Source organism: Syzygium oleosum, unplaced genomic scaffold, assembly GCF_021117445.2.
Source record: "Syzygium oleosum isolate NSW1041296 unplaced genomic scaffold, Sole_v2.1 Sole_v2.01, whole genome shotgun sequence".
NCBI classification, from domain to species: Eukaryota; Viridiplantae; Streptophyta; class Magnoliopsida; order Myrtales; family Myrtaceae; genus Syzygium; species Syzygium oleosum.
In genome coordinates, this window is record NW_026607485.1 from 36,231,829 (window position 1) to 36,252,140 (window position 20,312).

The window sequence follows — 20,312 nt, forward strand, 5'->3', positions numbered from 1 at the left end:
TTGGAGGTACTTTGTGTTGAATTGGCCAAGAGTGCGGGTTTTGGTCTATACTAAACATGCTAACAATTTGGCCATTTTCTCCAGTTCAATGCCTTTTTAAAGTTCAGTCTTGATAATTAGAATCTGCATTACTCATGGAAGCCTAAAAGCATACGGCCTCAGCATTTTGAAACAAGACCTAACTCGTGCTTATGCTTGGTAACTTGTAATCTGGACAACTGCGAGACATATGAAACTAGTTATGTTGATATCCAAGGCTTCGTATGTACACCGATCTAATATGGTCAAAGAAAGGTTTAGATTTCGATTGATTCGCTGAGCTTTGAACTGTGTGACGATAAACAGGTTTTAACCCATGAAATTACTAGTACACAAGTCAGATTGATAGTGCATGCATAGAACATGTAGTGACCCGAAGCCAAGCATCTAATTTCTTTTCTTTTCTTTCCATGTTTGGCCAAAGAAAAAAGCTTCTAGTAAGGAATAACCTTTGCCCTTTTTTGCTGGAATTATTTGCTTGAATTGTAATGAATTTGTTTCGCTCAAAAATTGGGGTTGATAATCTAGAATTCACATCTTTGAAGGAGTTATAACTCGCTAGATTCAGTTTTAAGTCAAAAGCGAATTTAGATCTACCGCAAAAGGCTAGTGGATAGGTTAACTTCTTTCTTTGATTAATGGGTGGTTGATGGGCGAGATCATCGGATACCTTTAATATATTCCTCATTTCTCATATTAATTAATCCCGTGTTTATGGAATTTAAATTTATATGAGACCGATTATAGGTACTAAGAGTATGCAATAATAAGTGAGTATGGCTGACAGATGTACAACGATACTATGAGATTAAATTGTAATTCAAAACGAAATTTAGATCTACCGCAAAAGACTAGTAATTAATTTAATTTCTTTCTTTGATTAGTTGCTCGTTGATTGGCGATATCATTTGATATCCTTGATATATTCCTCATTTCTCGTATTAGTGAATATCGTGTGTACAACTTCAAAATTTATTTGAGACCAATTGCATGTATTGAGAGTGTGCAATTGAGTATCACCGACAGATGTATAATCTTCTTACTCTCTATACAACAATTAAGAGAGTCATTGCTGACAGGTATATAATCTTCTATATTGAGAGTATGCAATAATTGAGTTTGTATTGCTGGCAGATGTATGATATTTTCTCACTCTCTCTTTTTGCAATAATTATGTGAGTATCACTAACAGATGTATAACTCTCTCTCTCTCTCTCTCTCTCTCTAACACACACACACACACACAACCTTATTAGAACTGAGCCACTAGGAGTTGAGCGCGTGGCACGCACAACCTTATTAGTACAGAGCCACTAGGAGGCGAGCAAGGGAGAAGCAGTAAATCTAGCTATGACTCTCATCGAGGAACTTGCTATACACTTCTCTAGAAAAGCATAGCAAGCAAGGTCATTCGATAGTGTTTGTGCAATCTACGGTTGTTTAACATTACGGGCATATGCAAGTTCCGTACAATTTCTATTTTAGCAACAAAAAAAAAAAAGGTTCCACACAATTTCTAAAGAGTTTTGCTAGGGTTATAACTCCTGACTTACAAAATCGATTCTTTAAACAAAGTATCAAGCTGTAAATCACCATGTAGTCAATCTCAGTGTATGGTAAGAATCATTTACCACTTTTTTTAAAATTTCTTTCTGAGAAAATCATGAGTGGAAGAGTCTCTCATTGCAATGTCCGAGGTTGACCCCAGGGGCGCCCACTTTTGTTGTCTTTCCATGGCTTCACATCAACAAGACAGGTCGTGTCGCGCAAAACCCCATCAGGTCTCGATCAAGCTGACATTTTCCACACACAGACGACGGTGACATCTCCTTCCGACAACTGAGGGTGCCCGAACTTGTTTGAGCCATTTGAGGGGAAGCTTATTCTCTTCAGTGGAATCTTTCTGCAGATACTTACAAAGGAAGAGCGTGGAATAAGGGTTCAAACATCAAATTCTTCGAAACATTTGTTTAAGCGTTTATGCTGCGTTTGATGCATCACGAAAACGATGTACTCGTGAAGACAAACGGAGCAAGAGATCGAGAAACGTAACACAAGTGAAAACCCTAGATACCTACGGCCAACAAAGGAACAGAAGAAAAAGAAAGAGAAAAAGAAGAAGAAAATAGCTACTTTTCTTTTGCACGTGGAGCTAGGTGATGGACTTCTTGGGAAACTTATACTAAACGTTTTTCCTAATTCTTCTTTTGATGAAGACCCCTAAAAAGAATTGATGTGGTTCGTAAGACTCACGGGAGAAAACTGCGAATGAATTAGCAATGGATTTTTATGTTTGTTTTTTGCCATAAATGAAATTTGAGGTCAAGATCCTCCCAGAAGAGTATCTATATAGAACATCATTATGCCTTGAATGGATATACCTATGATTTAGATCTGATCGTTGATCATGACCTTGTCCAAACCTGCCCATACCACGAGCTCGAAGACAAATTTGGGCGAACCTGTATATGGACATCTTGAAAAAAATCGAGGGACTAAACTGGAAAATGGTTCATATGTAATTTTTTATAAATTTATATTTTTTGTTGATGGGTGCGTTTAGCCAATAAGTTAAGCTCGACCCAATGGCCCTATCAGGCTTGGGTCCATCTCTAGTTAGGGTACATGAACTTCTGTTGGGAGCACACGCATGTCAAGCATTGAGCAATATTTTGCTACCATGTGGAATGATAGGCCTTTAGAACTTCACATTTTACCAAAATGAACGACACTAAGGGTGTGTTTGCTTAAACTTTTATGTGTTGAGTTCGCTGAAAGTAGATAATTACCGGAAAAGACTTTAATGGTCAAGGAGTACTAGCATACTTAAAATTGAAGAAACTATTTTTTCATACTAAAAAGAAGATATCGTTTTCTGAAATTCATTTTCCATACTCGCATTCGCAGATAGCTTCAATCTACTCTCTCTCTATTAGTCTTCACTCCTCTTTAGTACCTTATGTTCATTCGCTTGCTGTGGTATCACTCTTTGATTACCTTTTTGGAATGAGAACCATTCTCGTGTGAAGTTTTACGGGCACTGAGAGACATTTTTTTTAGTCGAAACACTGAGAGAGATTAAGTTTGTTAATTATTTACGTTTTCTATTTTCTTGACATCCTTTTTTAGGTTATTTTATTTTGATAATAAAAGAACATAAAATTTATATTTTTATATTTTGGTAATTAGACAAGCATTTCAATATCGTCTTAGTATCTCATATTAGGAACAAGATATAATTATAACGGAGAGAGTAAATTTCTTACAAGTAAAATTTGAACATCAAAAAACATTTTCCAATTCATTTTTTAGTACATTACCGAACAACTGAAAATCAACCATTTTCAGTAAAAATGATTTTCACGAAAAATATTTTTCTTCATTGAGAAGTTTTTCGCGAATCAAAGACGCACTAAGTATCAAGTTTTGTACAATTTCACTATTGAAATATATAATGCGAAGGCGTACTCTTCCCTATCTATATATACACTCTGAGCATGAAGAAATATTCTTTCAAATTGGGTGGTCACGAAAATCATCTTAAATATAGTACTTTGGGAGTTTACACGTTTTCCATTTAAAGCTGCCACGTGGGCCGTAGCACTACAAAACTGACAAGTTTCAATTTCCACCAATCACCAAAAAGGCCAACACCAAAGTAAGATCAATCACAAAAAAAATATTAAAATTACTTAAAAAAGCTGCATTCGTATAAATAACTATTAGGTCCACTAAAGTATGTGATTAAATTATAAGTAATCATAGTGGAGACAAGATATATATGAAATAAAACCTAATTAAATATTGATACCTAAATTTTAGCTGCCTATTTAGTTATTCATTACATTAAAAATGAGGGATCGACCCGATTCTTAAACAAATAAATTATTAACTTGCATTTGTACATTAGGAGTATTGTCATTTAATAGTAATAAGCCCACATAAATTGCATTTTGACTGAATTGGTGTAGGGAGGCTTTGAGTTTAATTAAATTACTTTTATTAAGCCCCATAGAAAGTGATAATTGGAACAAGCCCATTCCTGATCGAATTATGTGATTTGCACATGGGGTACTTCAAATGAAGAAATATTGGTTTATTGAAGGAAACCTTGGGGGTAATTAAGCTTTATATTGTCAAATTTTGATTAAAATGAAATAAGAAAGAGGGTATACTCTAATTTCTTAGTAAGAAATCACATAACCTAAAATAGGAAATAAACATGTACTTGGTTGTTTCAAGACAACCTTAACCCTATATAAACCCATTGAAGGTTGTTCACAAAAGAGGTTGGACATTGTAGAGAAAGAATAGAATCCACAAAAAGGAGAAGCACTCTCTCTTCCACGGCCACCATCCTTCGATCCACGCCGCCGTCGTGACCTACCATCGTTGAGATCTTGCTGCTTCTCGCCACACCTCACCACAGTCTGCTCTTGCAATTCCGACATCCTTGCAACAATACTAACCCAAATCCGCCGAGACCAGCGAGGCCAGAGGCTCCAACAATCACCCACACCGCCTGCAAGTCCAGTTACGGAGGTCTCTGTATTCGCACACTCTTCGTGTTTCTTGTAGGTTGCTTGACGATTCAAAGACGTCCCCGTAGTCCCGTTGTTCTTCCAATAGATTCCAATAGCCTCCCAACGAGCACCTAGACCTTGCTGTTGCCAGTTACCGCCAAATCGCCGTTCACCCATTGCCATGAACATCCCCTCATCGCCAATCCTGTTGGAATTGGGTAATCCTATTTAGGTAACTTCCTAAATTGTACTTGAATTAAATCTTCAATTGCCTAACTTTGATCATTACAATTCCAACATGATATGGTTTGAAGTTTAAGTATACCCCGAATAGGCAGTATTCTGTTGGAGTCGATATGATAATTAGGAATTCGATCCTTGAAGCTAAAGATGGGATTCCCCAATAAAACTTTATCACCTATTTTGGTAGTGGTTGTTGACACCTAAATTTTTGCCCAAAGATTTTGTATAACTTTTGAAAAAAAAAAGTTGAAAAAATTGCTAGGGCCAAGGATATGAGTGTGACTAGCTAAGCACTGAGGGATCGGATTGCAATTGAAACAGCAAGTTAGGGGCCCAAATGCAATTTTCAAGAGTTGGGGCCCAATTCGCAATTTTTACAAAATTTGCCCAAGCCCTTAAATCATCATATTTATCATGTTGACCTTAATTAAGATTGAAATTGAACTTGGGCTAAGTGGAATTGATCAATCGAGACAAAAGGACCAAGTGCATTAAATTGGGCATTCTCGGGCAAGAAAATGGACAATTTTGAGGGACGTTTTTGCAAAATTGGGCAAAGAGACTTGCAAAGTATGGTCAGGGGCCTATATTACTCCATATCTGCTTGGCAATTGATAACAAATTTTAGCCAAATTGATGGATTTTAGCACCTAAACCAACTGCGAAAACCAAGTCCACGATTTGGCCGCAATTCAAAGCAGCTGAGTAGGCAACTTCGTGGCCCCACCTCCACCATATCCTACTCAACTGCCCAATGAACCTTATCTGTAGCTGAGGTGAAAGACGACCATTAGATGTGCAAATAAACAAAAATTGGCCAGGGATAAACTGTTGGAGGCACATGAAAATTGCAGGCAAAGGAGCTCACTCAGCAGCTGCAAAAGTTTCAAAATTTGACCAAGTCAGAGAGTTGGTAAAGCAGTTGAGTTGGCAGGCTTGGCGTGTGGGCAAGGACTGGCCAAATGCTGGCTTAATTCAGTGGATAAGCTCTCTGATACATGCTCTTCTCAGGCATAAATAGTTGGAGACGAGGTAGCTGAGGGAGTTCTCCACGACCCACACAAGTACTCAAAAAACCAACTTCAACCCAAAAAAAAAAAAAAATTCCAGACTAACCCATTGAGAGAAAACGAAATTTTCACGAACTTCCCACCAAAATTAGCAAAAACCCTCAACTAGAGAGTGGAAGTATATTCAAAGAGATTTCCAACCATATGTCGCACGTCTCAAATGGAGATCGGGAAGACCTCCTAAATTTTGGAGAGTATTACAAAGAGATTTCTAGACTGACCAATTGGTGAGTTTTGTGATCTAGTATTGAGTGATTTTTGCTCTTGATGTGTAGCTGTACAACATTGTTGCTTTATTTATGCTTAACAGCGTTTGCGGGTCGAGATTGGAGGCCATGAACATGGCTCGGAGAAACTCGCTTGGGCAGTATAATGCACACCGAGTATTCGACGAAATGCCCAAACCCAGTTTCAATCTTGAATAGGTTGATTCGAGCTTTGATTAATGTGATTTTCCTGTTCAGAGTTGGTCCCTATTCATTTAAATCAAGCATAAATCAGTTTAATGAGTTATTTTTTTATAAAATATATATAAAACAGATATATATAAACGAAAAATCAATTTTTTTTTAAAAAACATCAAAAAATGTAGAGTTAGTGCTAAATTCGGGTAGAAATGACATCTTTAAAATTTTCCTAATTTTTTAGAGTCATTATCCTAATTTATTGCTATTTTTTGGTATTTAACAATCATGTTTATAAAGCATCCTTTTTGTGTAGATTAAAATTATTTAGTGTAATTTCATGAGTTTTGAGTAATTTCACGCGCATTTAAATTTCCATTTAGCTCATGGGAGATCCTATCCTAGGGCTCTATAACAAGGCTGTATATATTTTTTGCCCGACTTGTATTGAGATACTTTAGTGCACTTTATCTTTACTCGTTCTTCATTACTACTTTTGATGTGTCGGTTGTGATTGCTTTTATATCATTTCTTGTGTTGCGATTCATTTTCTTGGTCGAGTGGTTAGGTTTTATTCTAGGATCATTATAAACATAAAAACATCGGATGGACACCTAGCGGACAAAAACTTTATGACTCATAATTGATAAAAATAGTTTGATCACTTAGTTGAACAATCCCACCAAGTTAGAGGTACCAAAAGGACGCTAATTAGATCATTAGCGTAATCAAGTTCCAAACCTAGTTAATATTTGGTTGCATAGGAGGTGAGACGAAAATCCTGTGTCTCACTTGGTTTCTAGCCGACCCCAATAACCTAGTGGCTACTCCCGTCTCACATAGAATACCTTTAAGATAAATCTGAACTTAAAATGAACCTAATGTTGCACAAGGTAAGGGCTTAGTAGAGCCCGCGCCTAATCAAGGGCTGTTGGTCCGCGTCAACGGAAAAGGTGGGTTGAGGCTGTGGTGAATATTCATTATGTTAGGTTAGATATTATATGTCATTAGATTATGAACACGCATCATATATTAACTTACATCTAGGATTAATCAAGAATATTATCTCTAACTCATAATGTTCAAGTTAGATAATTGCATATTTTTTATAGGTATTGATGACTCTTGAATGACATTGCAAAATTTGCATGAGCATTGATGCACAGTAATAATACTTGAAGTTATTTGCTGATATTGCAATTCCATAAAATAATTAGCGCTTTCGTCAGATTTAACGTTTTTACCAAATATTCATGCACGTTGTATATTTTAGGTCATATATATGTTTCTTAATTTAGAATTGCATATTTGGGAACGATGTAGTAATTACGAAATTACCTAATTTAGATTAGGATTTAATATAATTTATTTCCAAGTTTAAATTGAGTCTTATATATACTAGGCTTTCCGATTTTAATTCACAAAAAAAATCTCAGAAAAATCTCATGTGTATTTCATGTAGAATTAGTTAATTTTAGAACATCTATCACATATATTGCGTGTCATTTAGTGATAATATGCTTTAGGGTCATATAGTTTAAGTCATACATATTAATAATAGCATCTCATGCATAGCATATAGTTTTATATTTCATAAAAAGAAAATACCAAAAAGAGTCAACGTTGTATCACTAGATTATTATTCTTTTTGATAAAAGTCACTTAGGTCCTGTTAGGTGTCTTAGAGCTTAGTTAAAAAAAAAAGAAAAGAAAACACGAAATCTCATACGTAGTTTAAATAATAGGGTTTATAATTAATTCTATTCCATGTCATTAAACTTGCATGTAGGTTGCATTTAATTTAATTAACTTATATGCATGTCATCTAGGATGTTATGTTTGTTCATCAATGCATGTTAGATTAAAACTCATATAGTCATAGCATTTAGTTTAAGTCATGCTTATTTTAAATAAGAAAAACTCAAAAGAATTGATAAACATTGCATTTAGAAATCATATTTAGGTCATGTATACATTTTTTTAATTTAACATCTTGCAGAATACTTGCTGTGTTGGATGATAATAAAGCCTTGCTTTTGCTCTGCTCAATGCATCAAGCTTTTTGCCCTATTTCTAGCAATTTATTTACTGCTTTGATTTTTTTAATGTTAAGGCTGTGTTCGTTTGGCGGAAAATGTTTTCGGGAAAACATTTTCCGGGTTTTTCGGTGTTCGGGGCGGAAAACATTTTCCCCGGAAAACATTTTCCCCTCAATGAGGGAAAACATGACCAAATTGGCGGAAAATGATTTCCGCTTCAAAAGCGGAAATCATTTTCCGCCAAACTCCTCCTTCCCCCTCCGTCGCCAGGCCGCCGCTGCGCGTCATCGCCGCCGCCCCGCAGGTGCTGGCGGCCCGCCGCCGCCGCGGCAGTGGCGCCGCCGTCGCCCGACCGCCGCCGCCGGTCACCCGCCGCCGTTCGCCGGCCGCCGTGAAAAATATTTTCCGAAATTTTTTCATATTAGTCGCCGAACACCGGAAAATTATGTTAGGGAAAACATTTTCCAGGAAAATGACTTCCGGAAAATATTTTCCAAAAGGAGAATATTTTCCGCCAAACGAACAGGCATAAATTCTTGCTTGGGCACCTGCATGTTACCCATCGCATGTTAGTGACTAAGGTTAAAATTGACCTAGACTGCTTGAAAAATATTTTTGAAATAAAGAGAAAATGTATCGAAATGGCGTTAGATTTATCTAGCGTAACCAAGTCCCCGTATCCTGGTTTACAGAAGTAAATTGTTCCCCCACATTTTACTCAAGTTTCTAATTAACCTACAATAAATTAGTGACGATTCCTGAATAAACTGAATTGCATGTTTAATTAATACAATTAAATCCACAAAGTTGCAATTGGTATGGGCTTGGGAGAGTTCGCACTAAGCGTTTGCTTAGTAATCCATTAGCTTTCCCTTGATTGGTCACCTCGTGAAAAGTACATTAAATTACTTACAAAACTTGCTTTGATTCTACTTAATTTCATTCCACATAATCACTAAATCCTAAAATCTATATAAGTAGAGTAAAAAGTACAATTTAAATGGTGATTTTAAATTGAAATGAAGAATTCAATGGTGAATCGCTAAAGATTAAAGAAAAATGGATCCTTAATCTTCCATGCCCGAAATAGTAATAAAATTTACAATCAGGTTATTGAAATTTGATTTTAATAACCTGAGGAACTAAACTTTCAATTCTTTCCAATCTATGTGCTTAGACTGAATTCCAATGAATTTCCGACGAATTACTAGATGTGGTCGATTTTCTGAATGTCGCATCATATTGCCGCGTTAGCACCGGACCAACATTCCAAGGGGAAATTGATTGGATTCTCGTTGAAGCACACTAATTGTCAAAAATAAAAAAACATAAAGTCTATTTAGAATTTGAAATCAAACATGAGAAACGTCATTTTAATTTCTAATAAATTTTAGTGACCCCGGATAAAATAGACCCTAAAGTATGAGAACTCAAACTACAATATGTCGATTGATATCAAACGGAAAAAAAAAACGAACAATATTCATATTCGTCATTAAAATTTTATATTGTGCCTATAGAGGTAGTGCTAAAGGTCAATACTTGCCAAGTTATATCGATAAAACAATCTCATATACATCTGTTAAGGAAATTGTCCAAAAAGTTCTAAACCCATTACACTTTGGTCAATTTAATCCTAAACATTTTAATTTTGCAAATTGAATCCTGAACATTTTCAAGTTCTGTCAATTGAGTCAATTCGGCCAATTTTAGCTGGAAATCGCTGATGTGGATGCCGACTATTCTACATTGCACGACCGGCGCTTACGTGTACAATTTTTAGAGTTTTTATATTTGTATTTTTTTTCTTTTATTTCTTTTTCTTTTTTTTTCAAGCTTGGTGAGGGTTGCGGCCCTTGCCAAATCTGGGCGAGAGCCAGGACCCTCGCCCATGGCCGATGAGGGCTTTGCGGCCCTCGCCTATGATCGGTGAGGGTCGGCCAGCAACCCTCGCTGAACTTGGTAGGAAAAAAAAAGGGTAAAGAAAGAAAGAAAAAGAAAAAATAAAAGAAAAGAATAGAAATTATAAAAATTATAAAAAATTGTCCATGTCAATACCGATCGTCTTACGTGGCACTATTGGCGTCCACGTCAGCAATTTCCAGTTAAAATTGGCTAAATGAATTTAATTAGCAAAACGTGAAAAGATTTAGAACTCAATTGGTAAAATTGAAAAGTGCTGAATTAGCTAAAGGGCAAAAAGTTTATAACTTTTTAAACAATTTTCCCCAATATTTTCTATGAAAAAACTTCTCTTTTGTTTCAGCTAGAGGTGAGCATGGTTCCAGGTTCCAATGCGTCGCGGTCCAATTCTTGGTTCCCCGTGGAACCGAATCAGGAAACGAGAATCGGGAACCGGACCAGGGGAACCAGGAGTTAATTCTCACACCTTTTTGAGTCTTGCGCTCAGGATTATGAAAATAAAACACGTTTAAGCTAGCATAACCCAAGCATCTGTACTTCGGTTTATCGATCAAGTGATAATTTTTCCTCTCCTATCATCAGCATCTCGTGTGCAAGGACAAAACAAAAACGAAAACTATGAATAGATACCTTTTTTTTTGTTTTGTTAAAAGAAAGAAGGGATAATGACACAAAAGTCCCCGAACTTTGGCTCAATGTGCAATTTGGTCCCTAAACTTTTAATTTGTTCAATGTAGTCCCTGAACTTTAACCTAATGTTCAATGTGGTCTCTGAACTTTCAATTTGTTCAACTTGGTCCCTGAACTTTTAGTAAATGTTCAATTTAATTCCTGAACTATATGAAAATATACAATATAGTCCTTGAACTTGAATTAATGTAAGGACTACATTGAACATTTTTATAAAATTCAGGACTATATTGAACATGTACCAAAAGTTCAAGGACCACATTGAACCAATTGAAAGTTCAGGGACCATATTGAACATTGTAAAAGTTCATGACTACATAACAAATTTTTGTGCACATTTCAAAGTTAAAAGAAAGAAACAAACTTCATGGGTACCCTGCATTCGTTGGGTAATCCAGAACTTTGTACCTTCCCGTTTTTTGCAGCCACTTGATTGGGATGTGGCTATAAGGAAAGAGATCTGTTCAAACCTTCCCGTTCTCTCTCTCTTTAACTGGGGATATTCGGTGAGAGTCAAAATGAAAGTAGCAGTGTATGTGTGTATGACTCACACACATTTTTCGTGAATGATTAACTATTTGGAGCCAACTATTATTAAGTGATTAGCTAATATTGTTGTATCTTTTGATTTAAGGTGGTGAGAATTCGAAGCAATTTTTTAATAGATGATTGAGGACTAAAGTTCTATAATTAATGTTGTATGTTACGTGTTTTGAACTTTTTATTGTTTATTTTAATTTACGTGTACATCTTTTATGGATTATTGTTACTATTGACAAATGAGAAACTTTCATTTTTGTTGCTGTTCACGTTTATTGTGTTTAACTAAAACTGGAAAAAAAAAAAAGAAACTTGGTAGACCCCAGAACCCATTTTGATAGGGTAAATTCCAAGTTCTAAGGTATACATGATAGGTTTCAAATTCAAAAAAATGAAGAACATGTTCCATCGTGTAGGTTCCGAGTTTCAAGTGGAATCCGTAAAGAATTTGGAACCTGCTCACGCCTAGTTTCAACGACAATTTCTTCTGGCTGGTCCTTGCTGAAGCAGGAAGACAGAGTATCACATCGTTTATGTCCAAGAACATAAAAGTTGAAAATATAACAGAGAAAAAACAGTATCCTCCTTGCAGATTCTCAGCTTCAAACAAGGAATGGACTCTATAGGAAAATAATTTACAAGAAAGTAGAAATAAAGCTTGAAGAAAATTGTACATATAGAAGCACAAGAAAAGATTAACACTGAGAGAACTATAACGATGAAAAACCGACTGGAACAGAGGAAACTGAAGCAAAGAGTTGAAGAAAATAAGGCATCTTAGATAAAGACCAGCCAGAAGTGTAATTTCCCGCGACTTGTATATCTGATGTCTATGCGGCTCTCTCTTGCTGCTTCTTAAGACAGCTTAGAAATAGGTTAAAAAAGAGACGATAAAGATGCGAAGAAGATGAAGATTGCTGACAAGAAGATCAACCATTGACATCTGGTGTCCATGGTTTCTTTCTTCTTTCTTAACCTCTTCATCGCAGGCTCAGGCTTAACTTCAGAAATTGTAGAGCGTCAGGAGAAAAGTTTCTGTTTCACTGCGAGGTTGCCAATATGAAAGTGCATAACAAGGCAGATATACACGAGGAATGTAAATTTCTGTAGATTGTAATGTATGAATATTACCACTAGACAAGGATTCATCCTAATGACCCACTTTACGTCTTGAGATTCTTGACCATAATAACGATGGTTAACACCTTGATGATAGTTCATAACATCTCTTTATTCACAATATAATATATCTATCGTTTTCCCTAAAGTTCATAAGTCATCCCAACCTTCAACATTCGCTTGTGGGGAATGTCAAATATCTTGTCACTCTGCCTCAAGTTCCTCTTCAAGAAGTTGTAAGCATAGTCAATCAAGACCCTCTTCCCCAAACTAGCCCCTTTCCCTGCCACCACCTCATTCTCACCAATTAAGTGAACCACACCCGCACGCCAAGCCCCATCCAGCACACTAATCTCTCTCTCCGATGCCTCTTGTGCCTTATAGTTGCATTTATCATTAGCTTCATCATCAATCTCTTTTTCGATCCCATTCTCACAATTCTCTTCACTCTCTAACCCATCAACCAATTGCTCGTCATCCTCCTTGCCCTTGTTCAACCTCACTCGATCGGTCATAGTCCAATGCTCTTCCCTTACAAACTCCTTGAGCCTATGAAACAGGAGCCTCTCGAAACGGCTCATCGTGCTCGTTCCGTGAGTCGGTGTACCCGTACCTCACAACGCACCGGAACACATTGAGCTCCGTCGGCTCAACTCGGCGGAACAGGAACCGCTCTTCTGATGGGACTTTGCTTATCGGGAGCGACTTTATCGAGATGAAGACAAGGACTGAGTGGACAGCAGGCACATTCTCCACATAGTGCTTGAAAATCGGGGGGATCCCTTGGACGAGCTCCGAGTAGAAGACCGCGAGCCCCGGTATGCGGCAGAGGCCGGCGGGGTCAGTGGCAATCTCCCTGAGCTTCTCCGGCGACATCTTATGGTCGAGCTCATAGTAGTACTTGCGCCGGTACACGTCATTCCAGACGTACATTATGGTCATAAGGACAGTGGCAAAGGCCAGTGGAAGATATCCTCCTCGGTAGAATTTGTAGAGGACCGAGCTCAGGTAGAGAAGCTCCACAGTGCCCACAACTACAATGTAAGTGATGACGAAGAAGATGTTGCATTTCCATATCATGATCATGATGAGCACCAGGAATGCAGATGTGAGGGTCATCACAAATACCACCGCTATGCCTGCATGAAACAAATATACATATATTTAGTCCCTCACGCAGATAAATAAGATCCCTCATATGAATCATGCATCGTGATATGCTTAATATAGTGAAATTATAGATACATGAAAACGCGACATTTATTATGATGACAATTGTTTTTGCGAGGCAAACGAAAAAATTAATATATGATTGATTTTTACTTTTCAGATGCACCAATGACTTACCAATGACTTACCATTGGACATAAAAGGGTTAGCATAAGTTTAAGAACCAATGACTTACCATAGGCATTGCCTATTTTCTCAGTAGTCCTGAAGCCAAGAGTGACCGCAACGCATGCCAACATCAGGAGATAATTAATCTCTGGTATGTAAACTTGTCCTTCATATTTTGACGACGTATGCACAATTTTCACGCGAGGAAAACACCCCAGCGAGAGTGATTGTTGGATGATTGAAAACGTCCCCGAGATCATGGCTTGGCTCGCGATGATCGCAGCCAGTATAGCAAGCACGAACATCGGCCAATATAAAGGGCCTGCATCACAGAAAGTTATCGCCATCTTCAATATTTAAATGAAGATGAACAACCTTAAAAGAATGTCTTAGTTTGTAATTAATGTCAAAGAGTTAGCGCGTATATGAAGGTTAGAAGATATTCACCGGGTATAGATTTGTAGAATGGGTCATTGAAAAGACTGTTATGCTTGCGAAGAAATGAGGCCTGTCCAGCGTAAGCCAATATGAGCGAGGGGTATGTCACAGTACACATGCTTATCTGTATCGAGCGGACCGTGAAGTGCCCAACATCGGCGAATAATGCCTCCGTTCCTGCATTTTTTTTTCGAACTAATCGGTTATATGGAGATTATAAACCTAACTGCATAAGTAAAGGAGAAAAGCAATGCGATTGTACCTGTTATGGCAAGGACAATGCCACCGAGAGATATCCATCCTTCCTTCTTGTTCCTCCGAAAGTAATCAACAATGTAAATCGGATTGATGGCTTTGACGACTCCTGGGTCGTACTTGACGAAATTGTAGAGACCAATTGCGCCGATACATGTGAACCAAACACATATGATCGGGGCAAAGCTGTATCCTACTTTGTCGGTCCCGAACCTTTGGACCGAGAACAAGCATACCAGTATTGCCACCGAAATCCATACTATCATATCTGTGAAATACGAAGGTGTTTGAGTTTTAGGAAGAAAGCAAAATTTAACAGACTCTACCTGTGTAGCGATAAACCTGGGGACCAAAGGTCAAGGTTGGACCATCTAAACCTAAAATCACCATTCAGATGAATATGTTTTTTCACGGAAATAATTTCTGTAGGATAAGATAACTCTCCGTTCAGGATTGAAATTATCTTAGTTTGTACTTTTGTTTCTGTTTTAAATAACCTACTCAATTTCTTTAGTTCAATCCAAGAAACTGAGAGAATCCAATAATAACGTGCGACTTACTTGGGATGTCAAAAAGATGCCCAAATATCGTGGCAAGGGGGTTTGATTAAATTAAACTTAAGCCCCACTAAAACAATAAAATGTCAACTTCAAATGAACCAGGTCATAAAATATTGAGTAGAACATAAAATCAAGTCAGAGTGTGGGGTTTGATTCATTTTTTACTTTCTGTGCAACAAAAAAGTGTTCGGTCGATTACTCGAGCGAGGATCAAAACCCGCAGTCGAGGATAGGGTCGAGGAGTTTTTGGCAAGGTGTCCGAGGTCCCGAGCTTCTAGGAACTGCCCTGGAGAGAGGGCCGGATGCCCGGGCTGCTGGGGTCATAGGCCAGGAGTGGCCTGTGACCAAGCCCAGGGCCAGGTGCCTGGATTTCCCTACGTGCGCCGAGCTTGTTTCAAGCGCCCAAATGACGCCGTGGGGTCCCGAAACTCAATTCAACTTAACCTAATGGTATTACACGTTGGAGCCTCTTGAAATTGGTTTTAGGGCCTTTTCTCTTAAATTTTTGTGGGGAAAACACTCAAAGAATTTGAGTGAAACACTGGTGAGGAGCAATTGGGTGTCTGTTGGGACTTGGGAAGGACAGCTTTGTTGATTTAAGCTAGTGGATCATAGTCGCCATGCTCCCCATACGGTGAGCACGGATACTTAGATCGTAAATCCTAGTGAGTTATGTTCCCTATTTCGCTTATTTCTATGTTATGTTGCGATTTTGCTTCGTTGCAAGGTCTTCTTCCCACAACAAAAACAAATGTTTTTTAGGTTGAGATCTGCACTTGGACAATTGGATGCATTGGTACTCTACATAGGAATGAATTTGTCTCATGGTGCATAGTGTTCAGAGTATCAAGAGTGTCATTGAATAATAGAACAAGTAGAGAGATTAATGGGGTTGATGTGATAGCAAATAAAAATACCTTTTGTCACTGCAGAAGTAGCTTGCTTGATACCTCCAACAGCTGACAGAACTGCAACTCACACACGGGATTGCAAGTCAAACGTTGCAGATTACTTCAGTCCTATATTATGCAAGCTAGTGTAATTGACGTTGACAACTTGTCAACGACGACATGGAAATGAGTATGCATAATCATGCTACGTTGTGTTCAATAGGAAGAGATTTTGGTATAATTCCTATGTGAGCCGAAAGGAAGGCTTAAATTTGATATGATAGGATTAGGACTACAAAATCCCATTTACTAAATGAAGTGTGCTCCCTAATTGTTCCGGTAAAAAAAATAAGCTGAGGCGGTGATCATTAGAGGTGCGTACCGGAGATGCAAGGAGTGAGGACACCATCACCAATGACCATGGAAGTGCCAAGCATGGTGGCAAAGAGCAAGAAGAACTTGGCGAACTGGCTCTTCTCGAGCTTGGACTTGAGCCTCGATGCCCTGAGAAGGCGATTGCTTGGCAGCTCTAGCCGGAAATTAGACACATCTTGATCTTCCGATTGTTGACTTGGGATCAATCCTACTCTTGTATATCGGCATATCAATGAGTATAATGCGAATGTCCCTCCTGAAAAATTGGAAAAAGAAACAAAAAATAAATTTATTCATGTCCATTGAAGAGAGGATATTAAATTTTTTCTCAATCAACTAAAAACGAAAAAAAGATCTCCTATGTACCAAGGCATTATTATTATTATTATTATTTTGGTAAGGAAACCAAGGCATTATTATTTATTCTTGTTATTGGTATTTATTCTTGTTCATTTCAATGATTAGAACCATTATATTCAATTGATCATGAGTAATCAGTATATGCTGGCAAGATTGACGCTTGATCGAGCTCGAGTTTTAATAATTTGTTTGCGCGGATATTCCAAATTATAATAAGAAAAAGTTTGACATCATCCTTTTCATATAGTTTTGATATTTAATCTGATTTCCTATTGCTTCGTGCACCGCTATAACAGAGGACACACCAGCCAATGCAAATGAACTCCCTCGGTTGAACATGCGAAGAGTTATTGCTTTCAACACGACAAAGACCTCCCTCGGTTGTAACACGAACATGCCGAAGCTAAATTTTGACATCAGTGCCTTTTTTTGGTGTCCATCTATCGCTTCATACGTCAAGCTTTTTGACTAAAATCGACAGAACTTACCAATCACAAACCAGACAAAAGTCTATTGACCTAGTTGATGAATCTCATCGATACCGACGAGTCGACGACTATTCAATGCGCAGCATCGCTTCGAAGACCATTAGTATGGCTTACATGATATGCTGACTTGTAACAGACGATTCAGATTACCTTAATTGTCGCATTCCAATTGCTTAGCAGTCTTCGAGCTTAATTTTCACTCAGACTACTTTTTATGAAGTAGGACCGGCAAAGAGAAAAAAAAACGGGTGCATGCTAAAAACAATCATTTTTCCCAATCACGAGTGACGCCTAGTGCCGAAGAGTTCATTACCAGTGGGAGCCTAAGCGGCCTTTCCCGTGGGTGGGCTTTACCAATACGTTTTTTATTTTAACGTATCAGTGCCCGCACGACCCGATCTCTCCTATTGGGTCAATATTTTTTTCTTGCCCTGATCTTGATAATATCCTCTATTTTACATCTCAAAGTCTTGGACGTAGCCTTCTAGAGACACGCTTAGATCCAGAAGTAGAGCCGGTAAAGAGAAAAGATGGGTACATGCTAAAAACAATCATTTTTCCCTATCTCGAAGACTGTTGTGGTCATATATGTCTGCCTTTCTTGAGATTAACACCAGAAGGAAGGCCCCCTACATGGGACCTGAACTAGCTGAAGTCCTCACCGCATGAACCGGAAGTTTTTAACTTGCTCGGTAGATCATATGAGACAGCTTGTTCTAAGTGCGCTCGGTTATCTCGTCCATGAAATCATAGACAAGTGGCCTAAACGTATTCGATCCGCGGTCGGACAACCGAAAAGATTTCCAGCGAACTGGGAAATTTAACAAAAAATTGATTCATCAAGTAATATGACTGAGTATTTATTTGCTAGGTGTTTTGACCAGAGTGATTGTGGTCGGCGTTATCAAATCCCCTCAACAGACATATCTGAACCACCGAAAGGAAATTTAACAAAAAATTGATTCATTAAGTAATATGACGATTATTTATTGGCTATGTGTTTTGACCATAGTGATTGTGGTTGGCGTTATAAAATCCCCTTAACTGACATATCTGAACCACCGAAAGGAAATTACCTATCAACAATGTATTTATATTAAAGCATGCAGGCTTACGACAACATATGAGCAGGTGAGTTTTTGACTACTTCGTGTACACGAAGATCTCACTGCTCTGGTCAAGAATTCCACTAGTGGAAGCCTCTGACCATATAACTCTACCCGAATTTACTATTAAAAAATTGGATTTACGACATAATCTGATCTAACTCCACGCATCAACGTAAATTACTGCGAAATCTGATGACAAAACCAATTAATGAAATTCTAATGGGTACCCATTTTAAATGGAAAACAGTCAATATCTCAGACACTATTCTATACTTTTCACTCTAAGACTCCATAAATCCAGACTAACATCTTCTCTTCTTGGTGCTCATATAAATGTTGGTTCTAATAAAGATGTGTGTAGGTAAATATGGGTAGGTTTCTCTTACCGTCGCCGTTGTCGGTGGCGCGTAGGACGATGAAGACGTACTTGATGAGAGGGATCAAGGTGATGGTGTAGAGGATCAGGGCGAGGACACCCAAGATGTCGTCGTTGTGCTTGATGCCCCCGGTGAAGGTGCTCGAGTACACGTAAAGCGGGGACGTGCCGATGTCCCCGTACACGATCCCGATGCTCTGGAACGCCAGACTCAGTATCACCGGCCACCCCATCGCCTTCAAAGACGAGACATCGCATTCCATTTTTACTATACTGTTTGATAAATCTGACTTTCTCAAAAGTTAAAACTGCGAAGAGATGGTCGATGTTCGGAAATTTAATCTGTACTTACTTGCTTGGAGCCATGAGGATGATGACCTGCGCATTTAGCGGATTCGACGTCTAGAGAGTCGTATCTGCGCAACTTGCGGCGCGAGAGCTGTTTCCCGTTGATGAGCAGCAGAGACGGCGAAGGAGAAGCCGTCTCGGATTGTTGTCGGCTTTCGTCTTCCCGGGATTCTTCGACCGCGTCCCCTGACATTTCCGGCTCTCTCCCAAAGTTGTAACGACGTGCGCGCCACGGGCTCGGAGGTGGGCGGGAGAGACAAGGTGGTGGCAATGGGTTAGGCCGAGGACGAGGTTTTTAGAGGTGAAGATGGTGGGTGTCGCATTTATAGAGGGCAAAACTAGCACGGCCACAGGTAGACAAACCTTTTGTTCGAAAGTTTAGAGTGATTACAAAAGAAAATTCAATATGAACGCGCAGAGACAGATACAGCCTGAGCCGGGTGCTGACGCGAGACGGGGGATGAATCTGGAATATCCTTTTGACGAAAGGAAGTTTCTTGATCCCATCTATACTTACACCAGAGCTATTTTCGTAATAATTTTCATCGGATTATGTGAACGACAGCTCTCGTTAAGCAATCAATTAATAAAATCTTTATACTTTGCAATGCACTTTGCACCCTCGTGTGTATGCGCAATTGGCATCTTGAAAATCGAATCGTTTCAAATAAAACATACTTAACGAGTGCTCCAAGAAACACGTTAATATCACCTATCTTTTATCTTATGACAAAAAAGCTGATTTCAGATAAATAAATTTTGGAATCATACTTGATCCCATGCAATTGTATTTTGTATGAATCGCACGCTTGGTCTCAGCTGACGATCCTGATAGAGAGATCTGTCTCTATATGAGCCATTCACAAACTCAAGAGAGATTAACAAATTGAACTTCGAACTACGCGCACTTTCTAGGTGTCCAGCATTTTCCAAAGTCCAGAGGGAGAGATTCTCGTGCTATAGTTAGTCGTGGTCACGTGCGATCTGTGTGTCTGTAGTTGGAAGTCTACATCATTGTTGACTAAATTTAATGACCAACACATGTATTGATTAATATAGCAGTGTTTCCACACCCGAATAGAAAAATTGCAGTCGTAGAATCGCAGGCATTGTCAAAAGTGTACTTTTGGGGACCATTGAGCAGATTCCGCGCTAATTCATAGGGGTAATCAATTCGGAATGGAT

General features: G+C 38.4%; 1 pseudogene; it reads right to left on the reverse strand.

Moving 5' to 3' along the window:
* Positions 1 to 12,494: 12,494 nt before the first annotated feature.
* On the reverse strand, positions 12,495 to 19,437 carry LOC115682986 (potassium transporter 5-like; annotated as a pseudogene).
* Positions 19,438 to 20,312: the final 875 nt, after the last annotated feature.